Source organism: Aythya ferina, assembly GCF_964211825.1.
Source record: "Aythya ferina genome assembly, chromosome: 3".
Classification (NCBI taxonomy): Eukaryota; Metazoa; Chordata; class Aves; order Anseriformes; family Anatidae; genus Aythya; species Aythya ferina.
The window spans coordinates 57,261,122-57,284,363 of record NC_140298.1 but is presented as its reverse complement, the minus strand read 5'-3'; the positions used below and the strand labels follow the sequence as shown (position 1 = coordinate 57,284,363).

Sequence of the window (23,242 nt, the reverse complement as noted above, 5' to 3'; positions counted from 1 at the left end):
CTGAGGTACTTGACAACGTCTTTGCCTCAGTATTCACTGCCAGTCAGGCTTCCCAAGTCTTTTGTTTCCCTGAACCTGTAGATGGAGGCTGGAGGAGCAAACTCCCACCCAATGTAAGTGAAGTGCAGGTTTGAGAACACCTGATGAACCTAAACAAGTACAAGTCTATGGGGCCTGATGCCATGCATCGCTGGGGCCTGAAGGAGTTGGCTGATGTAGTTGCCAAGCCTCTCTCCATCATATTTGAAAAGTCCTAGAAGTAAGGCAATGTCTCTGGCGACTGGAAAAAGGAAAACATCACTTACATTTTTAAAAAGGATAGAAAAGAAGACCCTGGTGAGTCTCACCTCTGTGCCTGGCAAGATCATGGAAAAGATCCTCCTGGAAGTAAGGCACATGTAAGACAAAGAGGTGATCTGAGACAGCCAGCATGACTTCACCAAGGGTAAATCGTGACTGACCCATCTGGTGGCTTTCTACAATGGAATGACTGCATCATTTGACAAAGGAAGACTGACAAATGTCATCCACCTGTAATTCTGCAAGGTCTTTGACATAGTCCCCTATGACCTCCTGGTCTCCAAGTTGGAGAGTTATGGATTTTATGGATGGACCATTCAGTGGATAAGGAGTTGGCTTGATGGACACACCCAGAGAGTGGTTGTCAGTCGCTCTATGTCCAGGTGGAAGCCAGTGACAAAAGGTATACCTCAGGGATCTGTCCTCATACTGGTACTGTATAATATCTTTATCAATGACATAGATATTGGGATTAAGTACACCCTCAGCAAGTCTGCAGATTACACCAAACCAAATGCTGCAGTCAATAGAAGAGAAGGAAGAGGTGCCATCCAAAAGGACATGGACAAGCCTGAGAATTGTCCCCATGTGAACGTAGCGAGGTTCAGAAAGTCAAAGTACAAGGTGCACTTTGGCTGGGGCGATCCCAGACAGCAGTACAGACTGGGAGGAGAACTCATTGAAAACAGCCCTGCTGAGAAGAACTTGGGGGTTCTGGTGGATGAAAAGTTTGACATGAACTGGCAGTGCGCTCTTGGAGCCCAGAAAGCCATCTGCAGCCTGGGCTGCATCAAAAGAAGAGTGGAGAGCAAGTCAAGGGAGGTGATTGTCCCCCTCTACTCTTCTCTTGTGAGACCTCACTTGTAGTACTGCATCCAGGTCTGGAGCCCCCAGTACAAGAGTGTTGATCTGTTACAGCAGGTCCAGTGGAGGGCCACAGAGATCATCAAGGGTTGGAGCACCTTTCCTATGAAGAAAGGCTGAGAGACCTGGGACTGTTCAGCCTACAGAAGAGAAAGCTCCATGGGGACCTCACTGCCAACTTTCAGTACTTGAAGGGGGCTTTAGAGACGGAGAGCAACTCTTTTCTAGGAACTCTTTGCTCAATTAGATAGTGACAGGATGAGGGGGAATAGCTTTAAACTAAAAGAGGTGAGATTTAGATTAACAATTAGGAGGAAATTCTTTACTGTAGAAGGGTGGTGAGGCACTGGCACAGATTGCCCAGAGAGGTTGTGGATGCCCTATCCCTGGAGGCATTCAAGACCAGGTTAGACGAGGCCCTGAGCAACCTGATCTAACAGGTGGCATCCCTGGCTGTGGAAGAAGGGTTGGAGTTAGATGATCTTTGAAGTCCCTTCCAACCCAAGCCATTCTGTGATTCAGCTCTCTCTTGAGCTCCTGGATGGACCTCTTGGGCTAGTGTCTTGTCTTCAGCCTAATTTGCTGCTGCTCCTCACTGGATTCTTTGGTCCTAGTTCATGGCTTGCTGTATCTGAGACTGTCAATGAACCCTGTTACAGGCACTAGGCTCAGCCCACCATGTTCAGACCCTGTGAAATAGTGCCAGATTGCTGAGGGCCCATAGCATTTTTCCTGGGGAGCATCCAGGCCTCGCTGCTCCCTGACACCCAGGTATCCAAAAGTGAAGAGGAAAATTACTGTATTTCATAGAATCATAAAATCACAGAATCATTTAGGTTAGAAAAGTTCTCTAAGATCATCTAGCCAAACTTTTAACCTAGCACTGCCAAGTCCACCATTAAACCATGTCACTAAGCTCTACATCTACATGTTTTTGAAGACCTCCACTCAACTACTTCCCTGGGTACCCTGTTTCAATACTTCACAACCATTTCAGTGAAGAAATTTTTCCAATATCCAATATAAACCTCCTCTGGCACAACTTAAGGCCATTTTCTCGTCTTATCACTTGGTACTTGGGAAAAGAGACCAATCCTCACCTTGCTGTAGCCTCCTTTGAGGTAATAGTAGAGCATGATAAGGTCTGCTCTGAACATCCTTTTCTCCAGGCTAAACAACCTATTTCAGCAGTAGCAAGTACTAGAGTCATAATGACTGGTAGAATTAAGGTTACATTGGCAACGCCTGCCTTCACAAATGGAGGCAGCTTCTCACTCAGAAATCTTTCTGTGGCATTTATTTTCTGCACATTCTCTATGTAAAGGTGATCTCTTTGGCTTAAGCATTTTCTAGAAAAATTCACAGGGTTCACATTTTCCTTTGGAAGACATTACTTTTGAAGTAACTTAGCTCTACTTACATCATGAAGGACTTAGAAAAACCTTTCTTGAATGTTTGGACATTAATTTTAGGGTAGTATTTCATCGCTAGTTCTTTTATTCCTAGATCTAAGGGAATTCCTTACTGGTTCATACGTAATGATATGATTGTATCAGTGTATCAACGTATCAATGATTGCATCAGGATATGATTGAATCAATGTAAATGAAGAGAAAGCACACACTGTTTTCTGAAAAGAGGATACAGCAGCCAGTAATCTTCCTAATATTGAGTGTCTTTGAGTGTAAACTTGTTACACTTTAAAGTTACACTATAAAGTGTAAACTAAAGTTACACTTTAGCAGCTTTCCTTAAAAGACTTCCTAATGGAGGACTCTGGTCCTTTAAGTTACACAAGTATTCACTTTACTGTAAAGCATATACACATTAAGTCATGAGCCTGTCTATTGTTTCTTTCCACCTTGGATGAATTAAGAAAGTAGTAGACTGAATATATAGGCATTAGTTTTCGTATTGCTTAATGGCATGACATCAGTACTGACAAGAAGATATGAGAAGTAAGACTGTGGCTTGCTCAGAGTAGTACAGTACAGTAGAGTAGCAGTACAAACAGGATGCCAATCTAAGTGATGAGTCTTTTCCTTACATGTCCAATGTCTCTACATTCTGATGCAGGGCACAAATCAGTTTTGTCCCTCTAAACCCTGCAGTACAAAATTTACTTTCATCACCTATAGACTACATTCAAGAGACAGCAAAACATAATTTGAAAGTAGAATTAAAGGTTTGGATTTCCTCTTAGAGATAAATGTTATCCAGTACGGGTTTTATTCCATTTTGAAAGTCAAGCTGAAATTCAGCTGCTGCAACTGTATTCATCTCTTTGCCATCTCAGCAAGTTTGTCCTGTGTAAATATTGTGATCTTAATAAATAAATACTGAAGCTCAGCTGGTGTTGGCAAGATATCACTGTTAGGCTGCTGTAGCCCTGCTATCACTAGTGAGTGTTGCTAATTATTCTCAGAATTGGGAAATATAAGGAAGAGGAATGCAGAGGAAAGTCAACAGAGGTTGTAACAAAAATAAAAGGATGTCTGCATCAGTTCAGAGCAAGGACCTCCAAGCATCATGAAGGAAGGCATTTCACCAAACTAGGTTATGAATTATTTCCTTATCAAAATAAGATTTAACAGCCACACTAATATAAATAATTAGCTAAGTATTGTCTCCTTAAAATTAATACCATTTGTTTGAATGGGCAAGTGACAAAATTTGGAATATTTAAGGAAATTTAACAAAATACAGCACAGATAAACTAGCAATATAAAAGCCTAGAATGAATGAGTCCACTGGAAGAAATATACCCTATTTTTTGCTCCTTCTCTGTTTTGCTGGGAGTATGTTAGTAATCTGTCTTTGAATATAAAAGAGGCACCATTTTGCCATTTTGGCAGCTGCCATAATGAGGAAGTGGATAGTTTTCAACTTATATAATGTCATGCATCAGAGAAGCAGCATGTGAGCAGACACCTTTCTAGCTAGATAATAAAAATAATAATAAATGATATATATATATATAAATAGATGGCAGCTGAAGAGAGTGACCACAACATTCCGTGTTGATTGTTCTTATATTTTCTTTTCAGACCTTTGATACCTGTCAATACTAATGCTGTTTTGAGACGTGCTAAGTTGAGTGCAAAGTAGCTGAGGCAGAGTACTTCTCAAGTTTCTTCACTTATTTTGAAGAAAAATATATTCCAAAATTAATGTGTAAAATTACTCCAGTGTTAAAACTCTTAGATGTATTAAGTAGACATGATGTTAAAATAACTGACAGCTTCAGAAAGGATAAATTAATAGTGGGTGTCTCCAAACACTACTTGCATATCAAAGTAACTTCAGCTTCAGTTATTTTAGGAGGAAAACTACAACACATTTTCTGTTTCTCCATTTCCTCTTCTAAAAAGGGAAGTCAAAAGACATTTGAGACAAATTTGATGCTGAAATGAGTTTCAATTATGTGAATTATTTTTTTTCTAGTCATTCTAGTAATTCACATATGCTCAGGACAGAAATTATAGGTACCATACAGGAAATTACTGAGTAACACTAAAAATATTGAATAAAGAAATGAAGATTTCCAATAGTATTTCCAATAAAAGCAACAAAAGTAAAAGTATAGAGGTACAGTTATGCTAGAACTCAAAGAAACAAACTGAGGCAACTGAATGAGTTTGGATCTTTTGTGAGTAGGCTAATAGGGTAGGAGTATTATAAGGTAATACACTAATAACAGGTATGTCTCAGTATGATTGAAAGAAAAGGGAAATGATGAAGAAAGAATGTGGAGGAAGCATTAAAAATATGTGTTAGCCACCAAAACCTCCCTGACTTTTAGATTAGACTGTTATGTTTCATAAATATCATCTTAATTTGAGCAGTTGAAAGAAACTAAAAAGTGTATGAGCTTTGCCCATGCATGTATGGAAAAACTATAGGGAGCTTGGTCCATTACAAAGGAAAATTTGTGAAATTGAATTTCTTTTTTTTTCCTTCAAAATATGTGTATATCTTGTACAATACTTTGTAAGACATGACACAGAAGTGTGTTTTCAGGTACTGTTTAATTCCCATACTAGCAGGCACATAGCTCCTGGTTTGAATGCTCTTGTGACTGTTATAAATAAAAAGATTTTATTAACTACAACTCCACCACTGAAATAATGAAGATTTCCTTAGGCTCTTAATGTATTTTGGATAGTTAATTAGTGAATACTGTTCAAAAATGAATCCCAAATCAGTGTTATTTCCTGTTTTCCCAGTATTTTTATACATTTTTTAATGGTGTCTAAAGTGATAGAGCAGCAGTTTCAGATCTCATGTGGTAATTGAACATTTTTATTTACTGGTAGGCTGTTGCCTCAAATGAGAACACAAACTGACTAGAGAGTTCCCTAGCCAACACAGAAAACAATAGAAATAGTTTAAAATAAGCCCAATGAGGAAAGGCTTCATTATGATACCAAAGAGCTGTTAGTCAGAGGAGATGGTTCTCATGAGACAAGGAGAAAGCTGAGGCATTTATTTATTTATTTATTTATCTTCTAAACTACATGTGGATGAGAGCTTAAAAAAACCTTTCACTTACAACATGTTTGGTGGGGCTTTCTGAAGGCATGTGTGTAAACTCTGTTCTGAAGTTTGCTTATTGAGAGTAGAATTTCAAAGGATATTTTGAATGTTTCATGTTCTCTTTAAATACAGTTTGGTCTCACTGTGATACCATGTTATCTGCTTGTTTTAGATCTGTAATGCTTTGCCCTTTGCAGATACAAACCATCGGCATAGCTGGTTCTAAGCCAGGGTCTCAGCTGTGTAGGCAGTGAGTTATGCCTTGGTAAATAAAGTATCTGAGAATGACTATTAAGCCATATCTTTCTAGAACTGCTTTCTTATTCCTAATCAAAATCAATAAATCAAGAGAGAGACGTCAGTAAGCAGATTACAGGGAAAGCTGGAGAGACAAAGAAGAGCAGATCTTTAACTCACAAGAATCTAGAGTTCCCTAATGATGCAACAGAAAACAAGAAAATAGACACTTTGAAATGCGTCTGGTTCAGCTACAGTGACAAAATCATTTAACTTTTCATTGTATGCTACTTTTCTCCAATACTGAACTGGAAAATAGCCCTTAACTCAAGAAATTTGGACTGACAATTGTCTGAAACCATTGACTTGGAATGGAGTGGTACTAAAAATAAATTAAAAAGAAAACTCAGCAGAATCTAGCATCATCAGGAAGGCTATTGGGATCAGAACAGAGAGAGACAGCATGCCACACATCTTGTGTGAAAAAGGGAAAAAGGGAAAGCAAAATCTTGATACCAAACCTGCAGTAAAAAAAAAAAAAAAAAAAAAAAAAAAAAAAAAAAAAAAGGAAAAAAGGCCTTCAAGAGGCCTTCAAGAACATTGTAGAATTTTAAATTAAAATAGATAAAAGAACATACTTCTGCTTGCTAACAAAGACCTTCTGGAATATTTAATATCTTTCAATAGGAAATCAGGATTGGAACCAGTGGTCCAGTAACCTAGACCTGGTGCCACAGACACCAGGTTGTCCATTCTGGTGATTTCCACCACCCAAATGGTGCTGACTCTGGTAGCTTGTTTTAAAACAAACACTTTACCTGTCATCCTCAGCCTCACTGCAAAACTAAATTGCTAACGAGCAAGCAGGTGTATAGATCATGATGCAATGGTAACTAAGGTCTTCCTAATAGTATTTCCAACTCTGATAACACTGTGGAGTTATCTGTGCAAATCTCAGCTTCTCACCTCTATTTTCTGCTTCATTTTCCAGAAAATGAAGCATCATCTTTAAAAAAAAAAAACAAAAACAAACGGCTTTTGTGGTGCAGATATAGGATGGGATAGGCTTTTAGATACTTCTGGATACAGGGGAAGATAAAGTTATTTTTTTCAGGAGTTTTTATTTTAAGAAATATTTTGTGGGAAACATATGTGGCTTAAAATTATACTACACACATATAATATTGTCCAAGCTTCATATTATAACAAAAATATATGTATATAAATCTGCCTGAATTGCAAGGATTTCCTGTTTTTGATGGGTCATCCTGGTGACCTAGATAATTATATGGGATTGTGAAATGTATCTTGATTTCAATATAATTATCCATCTCTACTTCTTTAATGCTTTCCCTTCATACACAATAGCTATGGGGCTCAGCTGCTTCAAACTATCTGCCACTGAGTTTAATTAAAATCCTCACTAGCACGGTATTCAAAATTATGGTGCATCCTGGATTGTACAAATTCCCCTAGGTGAGCTCAGGGGCTGACAGTTTCTATCCCCAAAGCTTCTTTTAACATGTGAATGTTCAGGGGAAAGGAAAAAAGAAAGGAAATATTAGTGGCCAGGACTTGAGTATATCAGTGGTTACAGACAGAAAAAGAATCTAGTAACTTTTCTCTGTGTTATAGAACTGTTCCTCTTTTCTCAATTTTGTTGTCTTATTTTAAAGTAGTAATTGTGTCAGACAACTAAAATCTAACATTCTTGAGATGAAATGTCAGCTTTTCAGTTTTCCCCAAAATTGGGAGAATGATTATGAATAAAATGATGGGAATGATATCCAGCAGGCCTCAGACTTCTTTCTCTGCAACCAGTTTTAGATGAAGATATGGTGCACAGTCTGTGAATTTCATTTCATCAAGTGTTGCTGATGGTAAAATTCCTTCACTGGTGTTGTTCAGAAGCCATTGACATGGCCAATTGGTGGTACAGGCAGCAATGAGTTCATTCAGCAGAATGTCTCCACTTTCTCATCAAGAAGCCTCAAGGTATCAGAGTGGACAATTTTCTCCTGTAGCTCTATTACTTGGGCATTACAGAATTCTGTACTTGCATGCCTGCCAATAATATAAACGGGGATGTAGGTGATAAAGACAGATGTGGATAGGGCCTATAAATTACCCAGTAGCAGACTAAAAAAAAACCAGCTTGGTTTCCTGAGGAAAAACAAACAAACAAACAAAGAGAACAACTTAAGGAATTATTAAATCTTAATGAAATTAGATTTAAAGAAAAATCGCAGAAATAAAATCACCTAGGCATTGTCGTTGAATAGATAAATGGAAATGAATATAGTGGAACACAATTTCTGAAACTATGCTGTAGGTTATAAAACCTTTACTTAGAAAGTAAGGTGATTTAACTTAATCTGACATTACAGTTTTAAAGAAGAATAAGTATAGAATTAGTTTAAAGTGCATGAGAATACAGCTAGTCTTTGCAGTTTTATAACACTTTAATTGATTTAGAACAAGATATATGACAGTACATGTGGGCCAGTTGTTTACATGTAGATGTGGTTCACAGTATAACTCTATGTGATATAAGAATAAGCTTGGTTAATATCTGAAAAACAGGTTCATTCTACTCCACAGCAGTGGTAAATGCAACAGAAGCTTGCTTTTCTAAATAAATGATTGCAAGAAGAAAGAAAAAAAGGTGCAGTAATAAATGAATTGAAACTGTAATGGATTCTGACAGTTTGGAATAAAAGTTAGGTGGCTATGTGCAGTAACTAAGTTATTGCTTCACATTCTGCAGACTTCATGGCATTTCATGTATGACTTCTGATAGCCGTAAATTCTATTCTTACTATATATTGTTTTTCTTCAGTGAAGTTAATCAATCTGTTTTCTTTATGCTAATTGACTGGCATTAGCTATTAAAAAAAAACAAAAAAAAAAATCTAGATGAAAGAAGAGAGGATTAGAAATACCTCAGTGAGAACTTGGAGCAATTTCCAGTGCTCATCTTGTTGGAAATGTACACATGTCCAGAGGGACACGGGAATTGTGTGGGGATTGCCACAGTGAGGTGTAGTCTTGGGTGGAGAGTACAAACTCTGTTTTGTTTTTTCAACTATTCTGAAAAAAACAGCAAAAGTGTAGAGAAATTTACCTTTTATATACATATATACATACAAATGTACATTACATATATAATACACATACACTATAATACATATAATCTGTATCTGAAGATTAATAAGAAGTCATGACACTTCATTTCAGGCTGAATAAAGCCTTCTTTTAGGGACAAAATTAGGAAGGCCAAAGCTCATCTGGAGCTCAATCTGGCTACTGCCGTTAAAGATAACAAAAAACGTTTTTATAAATACATCAACACAAAAAGGAGGACTAAGTAGAATCTCCATCCTTTACTGGATGTGGGGGAAAACTTAGTTACAAGAGATTAGGAAAAGGCGGAGGTGCTTAATGACTTCTTCGCCTCAATCTTTAGCGGCAATACTGGTTGTTCTCTGGATACCCAGTACCCTGAGCTGGTGGAAGGGGATGGGGAGCAGGATGTGGCCCTCACTATCCACGAGGAAATGGTTGGTGACCTGCTACGGTACTTGGATGTGTGCAAGTCGATGGGGCCAGATGGGATCCACCCAAGGGTACTGAGAGAATTGGCAGAGGAGCTGGCCAAGCTGCTTTCCATCATTTATCAGTAGTCCTAGCTATTGGGGGAGGTCCCAGTTGACTGGCGGCTAGCAAACGTGACGCCCATCTACAAGAAGGGCCGGAGGGCAGACCCGGGGAACTACAGGCCTGTCAGTTTGACCTCAGTACCAGGGAAGCTCATGGAGCAGATCCTCTTGAGAGTCATCACGCAGCACTTGCAGGGGAAGCAGGCAACCAGGCTCAGTCAGCATGGGTTTATGAAAGGCAGGTCCTGCTTGATGAACCTGATCTCCTTCTATGACAAAGTGATGCGCTGGGTGGATGAGGGAAAGGCTGTGGATGTGGTCTTCTTTGACTTCAGCAAGGCTTTTGACACTGTCTCCCACAGCATTCTCCTCAAGAAACTGGCTGCTCTTGACTTGGACTAGCGCATGCTTCGTTGGGTTAGAAACTGGCTGGATAGCCGGGCCCAAAGAGTCGTGGTGAATGGAGCCAAGTCCAGTTGGAGGCCAGTCACTAGTGGCATTCCCCAGGGCTCGGTACTGGGGCCAGTCCTCTTTAATATCTTCATCGATGATCTGGACGAGGGCATTGAGTGCACCCTCAGTAAGTTTGCAGATGACACCAAGTTAGGTGCGTGTGTCGATCTGCTTGAGGGTAGGAAAGCTCTGCAGGACGATCTGGATAGGCTGAACCAATGGGCTGAGGTCAACTGCATGAAGTTCAACAAGGCCAAGTGCCAGGTCCTGCACCTGGGGAGCAATAACCCCAAGCAGAGCTACAAGCTGGGAGATGAGTGGTTGGAGAGCTGCCAGGCAGAGAAGGACCTGGGAGTGATGGTTGATAGTCGGCTGAATATGAGCCAGCAGTGTGCTCAGGTGGCCAAGAAGGCCAACAACATCCTGGCTTGCATAAGAAACAGTGTGGCCAACAGGGCTAGGGAGGTGATCGTCCCCCTGTACTCGGCTCTGGTGAGGCCGCACCTTGAGTACTGTGTTCAGTTTTGGTCCCCTCACTACAAGAAGGACATCAAGGTGCTTGAGCGAGTCCAGAGAAGGGCAACAAAGCTGGTGAGGGGCCTGGAGAACAAGTCCTACGAGGAGCGGCTGAGGGAGCTGGGCTTGTTCAGCCTAGAGAAAAAGGAGGCTCGGAGGCTCAGGGGTGACCTTATTGCTCTCTACAGATACCTTAAAGGAAGCTGTAGCGAGGTGGGGGTTGGTCTATTCTCCCACGTGCCTGGTGACAGGACGAGGGGGAATGGGTTTAAGTTGAGCCAGGGGAGTTTTAGGTTGGATCTTAGGAAGAACTTCTTTACCGAAAGGGTTGTTAGACATTGGAACAGGCTGCCCAGGTGGGCAACCTGGTGGGCAGCCAAGTGGTGGAGTCACCGTCCCTGGAAGTCTTTAAAAGACGTTTAGATGTAGAGCTTAGGGATATGGTTTAGTGGGGACTGTTAGCGTTAGGTCAGAGGTTGGACTTGATGATCTTGAGGTCTCTTCCAACCTAGAAATTCTGTGCTTCTGTGATTCTGTGATTCTTTTGATCTAAAAAAATAATGAAAATTACAGTAGTTTCAAAATAATGTATCATATAATAGTGTCTGATAAAAAAGAAAAAAAGTTCAATTATTTCAGTTGTATTTGATACATATTAGTAAAGTTGACATAAAGTCATGAACATTTTTTGAAAACTCGTTCATCTGAAGCTTTCTGGTGTTTTGTTATGGTTGTTGATATCGGACAGACAAGAGCAAAGGTACACAGAAAGGAATAAACTCCATATGAAGAAGCTTCCTTATTTATAGTATTAACTGATAATGAGACTGCACCTTCATAGGCATGGAAGAAAACAAAGTTGTGATTGGTATTGTTCTGTGATAGTGCTGAATATACATTTTGAATGTGCCTAACTTCCAAATATATCCATTGTTTTTATGGTTGTGAATTGTCCATCAAAACTTCATGACTTCCTTAAGCATAACAATATTTTCTAGATAGACATTCATTAAGACAGACAAAGAGACAAAACAAACAAAAAAATCAGATCTTCATTCTTCTCAATTTGCAATGTGGCAGATGAATTGCATTACTTAACTTTCAAGCATGATATGAGGTAAAGTAATATGGGTTCTTTGCTGTGATTTGATGGACCTTTTCCAAATAGCTAGCTTGTTGGAACTCAGAAAGCATATCTGATAATTTAGTATTGGGATATTTCAAGTCATAAGCTGAAAATTAGTGTTTTTTCTTGGCAAAACTGCTAATTAAATCCAAGCAAGTGAATAGTCATAAAAGATTTGGCTGAAAATAATTCATTCGAATAGTTGAGAGAATAACTTACGAAAAACATTTATATGTTCATTATTTCTCCAGTTCAGAGCTAACATTTTATTTAATTAAAGTTTATTACAAGTTAAATACTGTTTTCTACACAGCCTTTATATGAAGTAAAATATTCTCTCCTACAAAGAAAAATGACTGGTGTTATGAATTATGTCTTTGGCTTTCTGTAAGCATCAAATCATTATCTATGAAATAGTCTTCCCCATTTGTACATGTCAGAAACCTGTGCGTGCAAAATCAATCATGATTCCTATCACACTGCCCTGAATCATATCTTTATTAGATTACTTCAGAGTTGGATGAGTCATAGTGCAAGACAATCACTGCAGGGTGGAAGAACTGCACCCCATGACATTGGCAGGATGCCCTGTTTAGATTTGTTCTCATTTTTGCTTTCTCTGGTGGTTGGTATTGGCTACTTCAGGTGTTGGTCTTTTCTAGATAGATTAGCAAACCTAGTGAACAAGTTTAAGTTTGGTAAAACACTCTCTGTTTTCATTTATATATTTATTTATTTATTTATTTATTATTATTAATTTTATTTACAGCCTAACCTCATGCAGAGATAATTGCCTACCAGTATTGGTTTCTTGATTTCTCTTTTGAGTGACTTTGAAAATACATACAAGTATCTAAGAGCTTTATACTTCACAACTTGATAAGCTTATATTTTAGGACTTGAAAAAAACAGTGAGCTCTGCAATAGGTATCTAATTATGAGAAGACTGACATACTGAGCTGTACCATAACTAAAAAAACTGGCTGTATGGAAGCCTTTTAATTTGATGGAGGTCATATTTCAACTACATTATTTGAAATTAGTGCAAATTTTTAGACATGTTAGATTAAGTGAATTCAGGCCTTCCTCCAAACACTGTTAGGTATTCTTTATGTGATACATAAAACAAACAAACAAACAAACATATAGTAGTATTCACAAGGACAGAATTCAATGGGTTTAAGTGTCTACCACTAGAATTAAAAAATCCAATATTTAGAGTGTGCTATACTTCTAAATTATTAAGCTACTGACTGAAGTATTTTAACCGTGCCTTTTTTTTAATTTTTTTTTTCTTCCTTTTTTTGGATCCTTTTCTTGGATTTTACTATGGTAAGTGAGACACTTGTCTTTCACTGTCATCAGATACATGTCATAAAATATTTCTGTCTGTGCCATAAACTTTTCACGTTCTTTTTGTACAAAAGTGAGGATGTTTGGTGCATTTAACCTTAAGTCTTGTTTGCATAACATGAATTTACATTCATTCTATTTACATCTATTCTGTCTCATGTTTCATAAGTGCTTTATTTTAGATATTTTATTTGGGAAGGCCTTAGATGCTGTCTTTAGTTAAACCAAAGCTTGCTTTAGATAAATAGGGTTTACTTTTCCTTTCAAATTTAATTACTTTGCAGAATCATGATCAATTTCCTGCCTTGCTTGCTTGAGGGGAGTGACACTGTAGGAAACCCTCATGCATTTGCTTTGTAATAAGCCTTTCCTCATACACTTCAGGCTATACAATCAGCTCCTCCACACCACTGTGAGTGCCTGTGTGTGGCTGCAGCCTGAGGCCTGCAGATTGGAATGTTGATGAAGGGAAGCAGAAGTGCTGAGGAATGAATCTGTGTTCAAGGAAAGCAATAATTCATCTGTGGGTCCACAGCTCTTATATAAAATGAAGCTACTTTTGATGGCTTTTTTTTTTTTTTTTTTAATGGAAATTTCTTTCATTATACCATAACTGAAAGAAATTCATTCTAGTGTCCTCTTTTCCACTGAGAAATTTTGTGGAAAAGGAAAATAATCTATTTTCCACTATATATATATTAAAAACAAACAAACAAACAAACAAACAAAAAAGATACTAATTTGAGATCCTAATAGTTAAAGTAGGACTTTTTATAAAAATAAGGCTTTTTATAAAAATCTGTTTCATGTCTGGACTTCTGGATTATAGTCTTTGTTTTTATATAAAGAGAACTTTAAAGCACAAATTTATTTCTTAGGAAAAAAAATAATAGATAGATAGATAGATAGATAGATATTGGAAAACAATAGGTGTTACCTACAGTTTGCTATGACAGTAATTTTTCACATTGGAAGCAATCATATTCATATTAAAAGAACTACACCCCCCCCCCCCCCACCTCGCTTTTGAATTGCTTCTAAAAAGTCAGTTTCTTGTAAATTTGCTTTGCTGTCCATAGAGGTTTTCACGGTTGGACTTACTGATATGGATCATAACATAACTTTTAATTGAAGGAATGGTCTTTGTATTTTTCCACCAAAGAAATGGAGAAGAATGGAAATTTCCACTAAAAGACATGGAGAAAACAGAGAATTTCATTTTCAAAGATGTCTTCTCGAACATAGGTGAAGTTCAGATGCCCACATATGGTACATTGTAGACTTCTAGATTTAAAGTAAAACCTAACATTTGTAGATAAATAGATCATTATGCAACCCAAATAAAAACAATGAACATTAAATCAATTAAATTTCTATTGTGCTTTCCAGTTCATGAACCACAATATCTTAACTGAGGTAATTTACATTGACAAAAAGGTTGAGTTTGAATCTTTCCTTTAGTCGATCTTAAATATCTCCTGTAACAAGTTATCACAGAAGTATTCAAGCAAGAGCTGCAGAGAATCTAAAGACAGAAAGAGAAAATTTGTTAATTACAAGATTTTTTTCCCCTACATTTTCATTTACACTCACTGAAAGTGTTTGCAAGTTGAATTTTTTAATGTGTTGAACTATATTCTATCACTTCCTTTTGGCTAAAGGAATGCACTCTGACAGGAAGCTTTTCCTGTTGACTTGATCTAAATTTAAATTACTGCTTGCCTTAAACCATGGGATGTGCTTTCCCAAAAGGTCTGATATTTGAGTCCAGGAATAGGGTGCTACATCTGTGAAACTGGATGAACAATTTTGTTCTCTGGAGAGCAAGGGCTGTATTTTTATTAAATTGTAAACATCATTTGAAAAGTGCACCAACTTCAAAGGAGCAAACATTTCTGCAGCAGGATTATACAGAAATGAATGTTAAAGTTCAAATAAACTTATTGATACAACTTGTTTTGTCCATTTATTTCCAATGTCTATTAATCTTCAGATAGATTTAAGGATTAGATAGGTCCATACCAATACAGTAACTCCTCCCTATTTTGAACATCAAATCTGCTGTTGTTTATAACTGATATTATTATTAATAATCTATTAATAATCTCAAATATTTTAATTGTGGTTGTGTACATGAGATTTGTTCTCTGCTGAGAACACTGTAGCTCTGAAACAAAGAAGGGTCCTTATCCTTGTCTAAAACACAAACAAATCTTAGTCCAACAGATAGGAGATATTTGGCTTAGTAAAGATCCTCAAGTTTTGGTTAAGAGAAAGTAGTTCTTACATGTTTTAAAATAAATTTAACACTTTGACCTGAAACAAAAGTAGTATAAAACAGACTTGCAGATTTTTTCATGGGGATCCCTAAAACTTTTTTTCCTGAGTATAATTTTATTGATGTTTTCTTTTGATAAATTTATGCTTCAAATCTAGACATCTAAAGTTTAAATGTAGTGTGCAACTTAAAATATGGTGTACAACTATTCGTTTCTGAGGCATAACTGAAAAAGGGATTTCATGAAACTATTGGTTACAAGTTGTTTTTAAATAACTTGTTTTGATAATAAAGTAAGAGTGGAAATACCATATACATGGTGACACATGGAGCACAAAAAAAGAATGATAAAAGTAAATGATATGGACATAGCACAGAAAGTTGTCTTACTATGTTTTGTCTTTGCCTCTGCCTGAGATTGTGGTCTTTTATAAATTTTCATCCAAATTCTTATGATTTCTATTAATGTAAGCCAGATTTAAAACCCTGCTGGCAAGAGATAATGAGATAATGGCTCCAGAGGTTACTGAGTCTCCACTTAGGACATTTAACAAGTATAGTTTGAGACAAGGTTGTTAACTCCTGAGCTCTCAGAGCTCTTGTTTTCTACTTTTGTAGTTTAAATTTCTGTCTCGGAAAAATGGATCTCAGATATCTCAGATAATTATCAGAGTTGATAGAAAGAAACATGAACCCTTTTAGCTGAATCATTTTTTCAATTTTTTTTTTTTTTTAAATATCTATTTCAGGATGAGAGTAGTCATTATCCTGAAGCTCACATTTCTGCAAACTGCAAATGAAGGCTGTGTCAGGTGGCTAATACAAAGACATCTAACTTTTGGACAACAGAAATTTAGGCGTGATAAACTGCACTTATCATTGGTTAGAGTGGGAATCATTTAGAACTTAGGAGTCAAAATATGTTCAAATTTCAGTCTCCCTGTTCACCAATGTGTGGAAGAGTTTCAAAATGAATCCTTCCAGTACTACATAGGAGAACCAAAGAAAATAGAGGTCCAATACTTGAAGGGGAAGGTCTCCTCACAGAAAATGACATAGGCAAAGCAGAGATGTTTAATGCCTTCTTCACCTCTGTCTTCAGTGCTGATGATGGGCTTTGGGACCCTGGGTGCCCTGAGCGGGAGGACCATGATGGTGGGAAAGACAAACTCCCAACCGACCCTGAACGTGTGCGGGATTTGATGTTCCACCTGGATCCATGCAGGTCCATAGACCTGGATGGAATCCATCCTAGAGTGCTTAAAGAACTGGCTGATGTCATCGTGACCTCTCTCAATTATTTTTCAATGATCTTGGTAATCTGGAGAGGTCCCAGTAGACTGGAAGCTGGCAAATGTTGTGCCAATTTTTAAGAAGGGTAAGAAAGAAGACCCTAGCAATCACAGGCCTATCAGTCTCACGTAAGTGCCTGGTAAAATTATGGAGAAGATGATCCTTGAAGCTATTGAGGTGCAGCTGGGGGACAATGCAATCACTGGTCCAGGCCAACATGGGTTCATGAGAGGTAGGTCCTGCCTAAAAAATTTGATTTCCTTTTATGATAAGATCACCCATCTAGTTGATCAAGGGAAACCAGCTGATGTGATCTTTTTGGACTTCAGCAAAGCTTTAGACACAGTTTCCCATAGGATCCTCCTGGACAAAATGTCCAGCATACAACTTAACAAAAACATCATACGATGGGTGAGTAATTGGCTGACGGGCAGGGCTCAAAGGGTTGTGTTAAATGGGGCCACATCTGGCTGGTGGACGGTCACTAGTGGGGTCCCTCAAGGCTCCATTTTAGGGCCAGTCCTCTTCAATGTCTTTATAAATGATTTGAACGTAGGACTAGAAGATGTTCTGAGCAAATTTGCTGACAACACCAAACTGGAAGGAGTTGTGGACTCTGTTGAGGGTGGAAAGGTCTTGCAGAGAGATCTAGACAGATTGGAGAGCTGGGCAATCACCAACCACATGAAGTTTAACAAGAGCAAGTGCCGGGTCCTGCACCTGGAACAGCTATATGTACAGACTGGGAGATGAGACACTGAAGAGCAGCACCGCAGAGAGGGATCTGGGGGTTGTGGTTGACAGCAAGTTGAATATGAGTCAGCAGTGTGTGCTGGCAGCCAGGAAGGCCAACCGTATCCTGGGATGCATCAAACACAGCATTGTTAGTTGGTTGATATGGTTTAATGGAGGACTTGTTAGTGTTAGGTCAGAGGTTGGACTCAATGATCCTGAGGTCTCTTCCAACCTAGATGATTCTGTGATTCTGTGAGGGAGGTGATTGTCCTGTTTTACTCTGTGCTGGTCCGGCCTCACCTCATGTACTGTGTGCAGTTCTGGGCACCACAGTACAAGAAGGGCATCAAACTGTTGGAGAATGTCCAGAGGATGGTGATGAAGACGGTGAAGGGCCTAGAGGGGAAGACATATGAGGAGTGGCTGAGGGCACTGGGCCTGTTCAGCCTGGAGAAGAGGAGGCTGAGGGGCAGTTGCAGTGTACAACTTCCTCACAAGGGGGAGTGGGCAGGCAGGTGACCTATTCTCTGTAAACACCAGTGATAGGACCTGCGGGAATGCTGTTAAGCTGAGGCAGGGGAAGTTTAGGCTGGAGATCAGGAAGAGGTTCTTCACTGAGAGGGTGGTTGCACACTGGAACAGGCTCCCCAGGGATGTAGTCACTGCACCAAGCCTGTCTGAATTTAAAAAGCGATTGGACTGTGCACTTAGTCACATGGTCTAAGCTTTTGGGCAGACCTGTGCAGTGCCAGGAGTTGGACTTGGTGATCCTTATGGGTCCCTTCCAACTCGGGATATTCTATGATTCTATGATTCTAAGTTGGTCAGACAGCTAAAGAATGTTAAATTTAGTGTTCACTGAGATGACAAAAAGGAAACATGAAGGAATGAGACATCAACTTCTCTGATCTGTTTAGATGAACTTCAATTGTCTGCAGCTTACAACCATTGTGGTTGACATCAACAGATGTCTGGTTGACAGAAATTGTCCATCCTTAGTCATATAGTATATAAAATAGAAAAAGCTACTCAATGATGTACCAGAGAAGTATCATCTCCAACACAGTGAAAGCACATTGTGTTTTCTGCTCAGGACTTGAACCCAATGATTCTTTATGTTCCAATGATCTAGTAGAAATACTGTGGTAAGGTATTGGAATTAGATGCTCTTTAAAGTTTCTTCCAGCCCAAACCTTTCCATGATTCTTTGATTTTATGTTTATTTGTGGGTGTGTGTATAAATTTATGTGTATATATATCTATATATCTATAATCACACTGTAGTGCCTCTGAAATTTTGGATGATACTCCCAGACTATCATGTTACTTTACACTTGGCTAAATGGAATAACTTGGCCAATATACTGAAGATAAAATTTCCCTTTTATGTAGTTATGTTAGTTTTGCTGAAGGAATAAAACACCATCAGAAATAAGCAAGTATATCTACATGCCTTTCTGGAACCAAGTCAGTAATTTTGCACAATATTGTACATTGTTTTTCCATGTGAACAGGCATATCCTACAGATACCTCTTACAGAGTGTTAACTGGTTTTTGCTACTCTTTGTAGTGAGGTTTAAGTGTTTCAGAGTTAAATTGTAAATATCAAAGTTAAAACAAAACAAAACAATAAAACAAAAACAGTGTAAACAAAGTTAAATTGTAAATATCAAAATTATATCCTGTGTTTCTTTGTGTAAACAACTAGTAATGGCTCAGGATAAAACAAAGACGCAACCCACACTATCCTTGACTGCCATTTTTTCCTATTTTTGTGTGTCTTTTTCTATGGTGGGCCCCAAGCTCCTGCATGCTTTCTAACATGCAGGGGTCTGTTTAAGAAAGAAGGACAGACAACAGACATATAGGTTGTTTGTAGTAAAATATTTTGTAGACAGAATCCAGCTGTTTCTAGTTTAATATCTACCAGCTGAAAGTGTCTGTATCACCGTTAAACAACAACAAACAATACAAAACAAATAACAACAAAACAGATGAGAGAAAGGATATCTCTGAGAAGCAGAAAAACACTGTTTCTAGCAAATCATTTGTAATTCTAGACATACAGTATAAAACTGAAAAACCTATTTTCCGTGTTGTCCTGAACATAGTGAACATAACATTTAATATATTTCCAACTATTTCTGCAGTCCAAGTACTTGATCTTTTGTAACTAAACTCAGCAGACTGACCCAAGAAATCAAAGATATATAAGGTATTCATCTCAAATATATATTTGTATAATCTAATTCTAACTCTGTCATATTTTCTACCCTTATGTTCTCCTCTTGAAGGGACTTACAGTGCTTCAGATCTGGGATCATCCCCTCAGTAACTGATATATTATAAAGGACATCTGTTGTTCTTTTGATCCTAACTGCTGCTAGTGGCTGCTAGCCAAACAGACATCAAAAACAGTAATTTATCATTACCTCATTATCCTCTCTTAATGCTGAAGATGTTCTGCTCAAAGGCATGTATTTAGAAGATATGAACCAAATCATAAACTGAACATTTCCCATAGTAGAATGTTTTAAATCTGCCACATTTTCAGATAATTTTGTTGTCTGGGGTTAGGAAGTGCTGGGTCAGTAAAGGTCTTATACACCTTAAGTCTGCAGAGACCTGTCATCAGGCAAGGACTGCAGAACCATCTCAGTTGTATTTTCAGCTGAGATTATTCAGCTGTATAGGAAGAGTCAGGTGCCTCAGGATGAAAGATAGGAATTACAGTGTTGATCTGGGACCTAGAGCTCAGAAATGCAGGGCCTGTGTTTGAAATCCCACTTGAAGCTGCCACTTTGGTACATCATTTGAGATTAGGGACAATGTTGATTTCAGGTAATACTACAGAGATTGCAACAATCTATCAAGATATACAAGACCTATTTTGTAAAAGGGAGCACTGCAACTCTAAGTGAAAGGGTGTGGTGGTTTTACCTCACTAGGCAGCTGAACTCTTCCGTAACTGCTCTCTCACTCCCTCTCCTCAGAAGACGAAGGGAAGAAGTAAGTATGCTGGAAAGATAAAAAAAAAAACAACTCATGGGTTGAGAAAAGGATACTTAATTAAAGGGAAAAGGAAGAGGGAAACAAAAAACAGATCAGAACAAAACAAACAAACAAACAAACAAACAAACAAAAAAACAAGCAAAGGAGCAAAGGCTGTGTAGAACCACAGAGAGAAAAAAGAAATTACTCTCTACTTCCCATCAACCAGTGATGCTCGACCACATCTGTGAAGCAGGGCCTCAATACTCGTAGCCATTTTTTGGGAGGACAGACATTTTCATAGCAAGGGCCCAGCCCCTCCTCCTCTTCTTCCCCTTTCCTACTTTTTATTGCTGAGTGTGACATCATATGGTATGGAATATCCCTTTGGTTGGTTTAGGTCATCTTCCCTGGTGATGTCCCCTCCCCATCACTTGCCCATCCCCAGTCTTCTGGCTCTTGGAGGGCATCGGAGGGAGTCCTGATGCTGTGCCAGCACTGCCCAGCAGTAGACACAACACTGGTGTGATACCAGTGCTGCTCTAGCTACAAGTGCAGAGCACAGCACTGTATGGGCTGCTGCAGGGAAAGTTTACTCCATCTGAGCTGGTCCCACTAAACAGGGGCAGACTAAACTGGAAAAGAACATACTATTAGGCCTGGATGTCTCTCTTCTAGAATGTTCCTTGTCCTTGTCCTTGTCTTTTTCCTTTTTATTTTTTCCCTTTCCTTTTCCTTTTCCTTTTCCTTTTCCTTTTCCTTTTCCTTTTCCTTTTCCTTTTCCTTTTCCTTTTCCTTTTCCTTTTCCTTTTCCTTTTCCTTTTCCTTTTCCTTTTCCTTTTCCTTTTCCTTTTCCTTTTCCCCTTCCCCACCTTTGAATGGTGTCTTTAACAGAATTTTTATTCTATTATTTTAGGGTACATGAAATCAGAAGTTAGCTGCATTCTGATCAAACTGGTCTCACTGATAAATTAGGGCCGACTTTAAAGTTAATGGTATTGCAGGTAAAATCAACATACTCCCTGCCTTCTTTAAGGTAATCACAGAGGTATCAGAATGAATATTCAGTATATGGAGAATATGTTTACTTTGTTAAAGACTAGATATTACTTTTAAGTCTAATAGGACATGCTGAAATGAAGTTAATAACATTTAATTATTTAAGATTTGACAAGTGGGTAGCAATCTCCTTCTCCTCCTGTATTGCTGGTTAAACACTCTCTTCCCATAAGGTGTTCATGAACTGATAGGCTTTAAAGTCAGGTGGTGTACAACACTTTCTGAGCTAACCTCATAGCTAACACAGTTGCCAGTAACTTGTGCTTGGCTGTCAAGATCAAGTAGCTGCACATTAATTTTGTATTTGGGTGAACCAGCATAGGCAGCTCTCATTGACCTTGGCCAATCCCTTCTGTTGTTGCACCACAGTTCATTTCTGCTTCTGTGGGGTTCATAAAATCACTGTCAGGGACCAGGCAGGAAATAGTGACATTGAAATGGTTCAAGTTAGAAATATTTTTCCTATTTTTCATTTATATATATATATATATATATATATATATATATGACTTGCATCATTTTAGCAATTCTTTAGCCAAGAACATGGTCCTACAGTCTTTTATTTTGGAGTGGCAGCAAGATGCAGTACAGCAATGGTAATAAGCTGTTGACAAAGCACAAGAGGAATACAGGAGGGAAATTTTCTTGAAGAAAGTTTTCTTCTTCATAAAATGTTGCATAGGTGGATTCCCTCATGCATCCAAACTCTTCTCTTGAGGATACATAAAATCGAAAAATCCAGTTCTCTTGTTTGGATGTTCTTTAGGTTAAATACTGTCCCTGTGAAAGGAGTGTGCCTTTCACATGCACACATTCTATATTTAACTGATTTTAGGTTTAACTGATTCTATACTTTCACATTCTATGTTTAACTGATCTGAATGATAAAGCTGGTCACTAGCAGGGTAATGTTTCTGTTGTCTTTATAATCTAGGGGACCTCTATGTTAATAAAAATTAATAATTATAAATATTCTTTGACTTATCTCAGACCTAGTGGGAGAGTGTCACATATGAAAGTTTAGACAAGGAAGCAAAGTTATTGAACCACTATTATTTTTCACATAAGATATATTCTAGGTACCACATCTTTGCTGTGGCTCTGAGTTGGTATTATTAAGTTGGTATTACTTTCTAGCTGTTATCTCAGAAACAGCAACTTATTTAATCATAGATTTTATGCTTCCTTTTTTGATATATTTATATCAATATTTATGTGCTTTTCATTGGTAAATGTTTAAAAAGTTGTTAAAGCCTTCAGCTTTACATGACTGATTACTATGCTGTGATAAAAATAAAATAAGAACACAAAAGAGGCAGTGAAAGATACTGCAATAAAGTGCCCTGAGTAATGGATAGATATTTGATATAGCTTAAAAAAAAAAAAAAAAAAAAAAAAAAGTCTTGTCTGTATTGATGTATGCTAGATTGACCAATATTAAACGATACACTTGGAAGTTTCTTAGTTGCCTTGCTTTGTTTCAGAATGTCATATCTTCCCCATAATTTAATGTTAAATCCTTGGATTTTAATTGTAATTTGTAATTAATAAACATTTTGGAATGTATATCTTACTTTTCATTTGGAAGGAGAGTTCTGTTTTTCATTGAGTAATAAATTGTCATAGGAAATAGGAAATAACAAAATTCTTCATGGGATCATGAGATTAGACTAGTCTGCAGCAAGATTTTCATGGGAACAAATTAGTACATCATCATACTGTTAAAGATAATATTGTAATGTGAATACACACAGTTAAATTAAATTTATGGAGGTTTGCAAATTTGGACACTTCCTGAAATCCTTCAGCACTTTGATATTGCAGTCATAGTAATCTTGTTG

General features: G+C 37.9%; 1 protein-coding gene and 1 long non-coding RNA gene across 2 annotated transcripts in view; both read right to left on the bottom strand.

Moving 5' to 3' along the window:
• LOC311435174 (uncharacterized protein) overlaps positions 1-23,242 on the bottom strand; it is a 295,217-nt gene that overhangs the window by 95,669 nt on the left and 176,306 nt on the right. The gene's annotated exons all lie outside the window — the stretch shown is intronic.
• LOC311434505 overlaps positions 10,581-23,242 on the bottom strand; it is a 79,861-nt gene continuing 67,199 nt past the window's right edge. The window contains exons 3-5 of the long non-coding RNA XR_014691541.1: positions 20,292-20,369; positions 14,146-14,231; positions 10,581-11,114 (exon numbers count right to left, since the gene is read on the bottom strand). This is a non-coding gene — a long non-coding RNA (uncharacterized lncRNA). The remainder of the gene's footprint in view (positions 11,115-14,145; positions 14,232-20,291; positions 20,370-23,242) is intronic.